At 45.1% G+C, this 4,809-nt stretch overlaps 1 long non-coding RNA gene across 4 annotated transcripts; it reads left to right on the forward strand.

Annotated features, from left to right (window-relative positions):
* The first annotated feature begins 2,372 nt into the window (after positions 1–2,372).
* LOC102705657 lies at positions 2,373–4,464 on the forward strand. 4 transcript variants are annotated; one of them, XR_005812468.1, is made up of 6 exons: positions 2,373–2,592; positions 2,692–3,242; positions 3,346–3,412; positions 3,526–3,610; positions 3,696–3,844; positions 3,995–4,464. It is a non-coding gene; the product is annotated as an uncharacterized LOC102705657 (long non-coding RNA). The 4 variants fall into 4 exon arrangements; XR_005812467.1 differs by lacking the exon at positions 2,373–2,592 and having other exon boundaries at positions 2,643–3,242; positions 3,995–4,385; XR_001551010.2 differs by lacking the exons at positions 2,373–2,592; positions 2,692–3,242; positions 3,346–3,412 and having other exon boundaries at positions 3,420–3,610; positions 3,973–4,386.
* Positions 4,465–4,809: the final 345 nt, after the last annotated feature.

Consider the following 4,809-nt stretch of genomic DNA (forward strand, 5'->3'; position numbering starts at 1 on the left):
CTGCCTTTGCATGCAGCTACATTTTTTTTCCCGAAATTTAACTTTTTTAACAGATTTATTACTCGATGTCTATGATATGACATGTAAAATCAACATGAGTCTATCTGCAAGAATCTCGAAGAGGATTTAACGGTCCACAAATCAAAAGATGGACTGTATTAAAAAAAATCATCGACAGCAATATATCAATTCCATTAACAAATTATGAAGGGTGCCATGATCGCAGGGGTGAACATAATATACGAAATAAAACTTTTTTATGTATTTGTTCTTACCAATCTAAAAGCAAATACTGAAATATAAACTACAACAAAAAACTGTAAAATTAACTCCAAATTTTTAAAAGAACCAGTTGACACAAATATAACAATTCCATTAACAAGTTATGAAGGATGTCATTATCAGAGGCGTGATTAATGTTATTTACGAACGAGGAATAATTTATGTATAAAACTTTTATATACTTGTTTTTACAAATCTAGAAATGAAATAAAAACCGCCATAGAAAAGTCCTAATAATCATTTGCTAATTATGAATTAATTCGTCTCAAAAAAATTCGTCTCGCGGATTAGCTCTCATTAATGAAATTAGTTTATTTTATTAATCTATGTTTAATACTTTAAATTAATATCCAAACATCCGATGTAACTTAGTGCTAAAAAGTTTAACCCATCTGAAGAACCCTAAGAGCCGCCGGAGCCGAAGCCGCGTGCTGTTGCCTTGTTGTTGCTTTCTTGGTCTCTTGCAGAATGCAGACTTGTCACTCTTGCAGTTGCATACTTGCAGATTAAGAGTTTCAGCCTTCAAAGATCAGATTTGCAGACTCGTGATTACGTCAAGAGGGCGATCAATCTATAAGATTTTAATTTGTAAATTTATATGTTATTTTTCTTGCAAACGCCAGGCCATATGGTCGAGAAAGTTTAAATGGTTTGGCATTGAGAAGAAACTACAGGATAAAATTGATATTTGTACCACTATGAGTGACTTTGCATCCACGTACGTCAAAGAAAATTTAAGGTAATATGTATGATGTTTTTTATATAAATATTGTTTTTGAATTTCATTACAACAATAATTCATATGTATATTGATAATTGTGACTATGTATATTGATAATTGTGATATAATAATATGATAATGCCTTACGGGCCTTGATATTTATTTAATTTCCCACCGGGCCCTGAAAACTCAGGAACGAAATTGACCCACGAGAGCCTCCCCGCCCGGCGTCCCAGTCGGCCGGTCCAACCCAACGAGGATCGGATCGACGTGGAGCCGAGGGGTGCCTCACCGCACGACGCACGCCGCCGCTGCATGCAGTCCCGCTTGGCCACGGGCCCGCCTCTCCGGTCTGAGCTGGTCAGCCGTCGCGGCATCGCCTCGCGCGCCGCCGTCCTGCGCCCGTAACGACGGAGCCGCCGTGCGCCTGCGCTCCGCCGGTCTGGTGTGGCCACTGGTCAAGTGACTGCGCCCGGCCTGCCCCCGCCCATGGCGACGTGGCCTCTAGGCCCTGCCTTTAGTTCCTCACTCTATGAATGCATCTGCAGACTGCGGCTACGGGGAAAAGTTTTTGGACGTGTACGGTTATATATTTGAAGTATTAAACGTTCATCTAGAAACCGTGAGACGAATCTTTTGAGATAATTAATTGTCATTAGCACATGTTGGTTACTGTAGCACTTATGACTAATCATGCATTAATTAGGCTTAAAAGATTTGTCTCACAATTTCCTGTGTAATTAGTTTTAGTGCTCATGTATATTTATTAATGCTTTACTTAGATATCCAAATATTCGATGTGATGTTTTTAGGAAAAATTTTTGGTAGCTAAACATGGCCTAAAGCATTGAGCCGCTTGGCGGTCTGCTCCACACCACTGAGCTCATGTGCTCTATCAGTGGACACCAATACAGCGTTCGTCCCCCTCTCACATATTAACTAGCTTTAGATTATCTAATCTATCTAAATCTAAAGTCTTAAAGACCGCCTCGAATTGAGGCCTCTGCAGCGATTTGGCTGCCGTGGCCGGGGGCCCGTCCCGACACGTGCCCCCTACGTGCTGGTGCCCTCGTCTGAGCTTGGTGCACATACCGCCGTGTCGCTGTACGGTGGTGTCAGTTTGCGCTGAGGCTTTACGGTTTTTGTCTGTGGTCCTACCGTGCCTTGTCTTTTTTTTTCTTTCCTGTGCCTTATTACTGGTTTCTTAGGTTATGTGGACTTCGTCTATGCGTATTGTCTCACTATTTTGTTAGCAATTTTAGTAGTTTTTTCTGTACTGCTGTGCGTCGGGCTTATTCGGTTCCTCTCCTTGTATCGGTACTTATGTGTTTCTTTCATTTATTTCTATCTGTATACGCCTGTTTCATGGATCAGTGTCTTGGCTGCTTTTCCTTTTCCTTTGTTTTTGCTGTGGGTAGGTGCGTCCTCTTCGTTTTTCCCCACGCCTCGCTTCCGCCGTGCGCCGCCGGAATGCTCCTTGTCCGCCCCGCCTTTTCATGGTTGGTGGTCTTGGTGCACGCTTCCGTGCCTGGTGCGGGTGGGGCAGGTGCGGCCCGCGGCGGTGGCCGTAACGGTGCCGGGTGGGGCAGGTGGGTCAACTCGCTTATACGTTAATTAAGCGCTTAATTGGTTTAGAAGGGTTCGTGGGCTGCCCACTTATACCGCTAGATGGACGGCGTGTGCGTCAGGCGGTCGGCGACGCTACAGGCCGTCCCGGCCAAGGCGGTGACGATCCATCGAGGCGGCGGCTGCTGGGCGTAGGGTTCAGGCTGCCGGAGGCGGCCGCTACGACGGGTTCGGCCGGATCGATGACGGATCCAGCTGAGAAGGGTGCAGATCCGGTGATGCTGGTCGTGGATTTGGGAGCTTGCGGTCGTTGTTTGCGACGGCGGCCTCGACTGGACTTTCGTTGCCACGGCATGCCGGCCCCTCGCCGTGCTCACGTCGCCCTTTTTTCGTTCGTCGTCTGATCGTTCGTTTGTGGCTTGATGCGTTGCTCTCTCTCAGCTTTCCCTCTCTGCCTCCGCGAGCTCGCGAAACCCTCGGGGCCCTCGGGGAGCCGCGCCGCGCGAGCACCGAGCAGCCATGGACTCGGCGTCGCTCCTGGAAGCGCACCGCCGCGATCGGCGCGCCCTCCTCGGCTGCATCCTCTCCTCCGCCGGCGGCCGCGCCGTCGACCTCTCCTGCGTGGACCTCGACGACGTCAGCGCCGACTACGCCCTTGACTACGTCGCCTCCGGTGAGCCGCTCTCTTCCCTCGACTAAGTGGTTGTGCTGAGGTGGAGCCTTTTGGAATGGGCAAATCTGATGGTCGGTTGTTTGCTATTATTTTTGTTTGAAAGAGGCGTGCAGTTTGACGCCTCAGCAGCCACCGTGAGGTATTTTGACGAGAGGAGATACTCGATCATGGTATTAGTGTTACTCATCACTCCAAGTTCCCCTTTCTATTTTAGCTCCAACTGATTTGACACACTGGTCAAATGTTTGATGATTTCTACTTGGGGGACGCTGAGTATGACCAGGAGACCCCTGAGAACCTCAACTTCGCTATGAACTTCACCGAGAAAGCTCTGTGCTATGAGTCCCCTCCTCAGTATGACATACACGGTAATCTCTCGACCATTACATGTGCTGCAATTGATTCATGATCTCGATGCATATTTACGGCTGGCTGTTCTGCTCCCTGGGCCAGATCATGGTTCAGCTGTAGGTGGCCAACAAGAGCGAAGCGTCAATCTCTCTTGAGGACAACGACACTGTTATTGTCGCCTCTGACCACGGCCAGGAGGCCTTCTCACATCTTCAGACTTGGTATCCATTAACTTCTTTCGGCTTACTAAGGTAATACTACCTTTTATTTTTTTTATGAATTGTTTCCAACAAACCGGTCCCTGGATATGTATGATACAACTATTGTTTGTTCTTACTGTCTCAGTGTAATTGTCAGTATCTGCTATATTTAAAAAAAGATGACTTCTTTCTGCTTTGCAGCCTGTGAAGCCAGGTGCCATAATATTTGTTCGGCAAGGTTTCTTCACGGGCAGTTGTGTGGATTTGGGCTATTGATTTTTGTTAGTATCATTGTGTTCGACATCTCAAATCTTCAATTTGGTTCTTTTAGCTGTTATGATCTATAAGCGCATTTATTGTACTGGAGATTTGAGATGCTTAACTTCATACTATTGAAAATTAGTGTGAAGTGATTCAGTTCATGATTCGCTTTACCAATGTCTTGAATTTCCAATAAATTATTCATATTGTGATTCTGTATCTGGCGGCTGCACTCACATGTTCAGTTTAATTTATTTGAAGACAGACCAATAGTTCCAGGAACGGAGCAACTAATGTTACAGCTGAAATTGTGTGCATTTCTTGCTTGATCTGTGCGCATCTGGCTGTTTATCAGCTCATGATTTTACATGATGCATCTCTGTTTAACCTCATCTTTTGCGATGAGAGGGGAAAGAAATTTCAGCCATTTACCCTAACAGAATTGTAAGGAAAATAACTTCCGGTCGTATAGAAACTGTTTTTTTTGTGACGCACAATTACAGGCGTTAAAATATTTATAGTCCGTGAAAAAAATAGTACTTATATATACTCTTTCCAGTTTATTTTATATCTTTCGGATTTTCTACCAAATATTATCAAATGAATACCTCTGCTGTCTTAAGTGTCTACCCTCTGTTACTCACTGCTGGAGAATCAATTTAGCGTAAAAATTTTAGGTACAAGATGTGACGTTTTGGGAAATTCGGGGAATGAACAGTTACCCAATTGATTTTGGTCCCAAAGGGCAATATATG

This window comes from Oryza brachyantha, chromosome 9 (assembly GCF_000231095.2).
Source record: "Oryza brachyantha chromosome 9, ObraRS2, whole genome shotgun sequence".
NCBI lineage: Eukaryota > Viridiplantae > Streptophyta > Magnoliopsida > Poales > Poaceae > Oryza > Oryza brachyantha.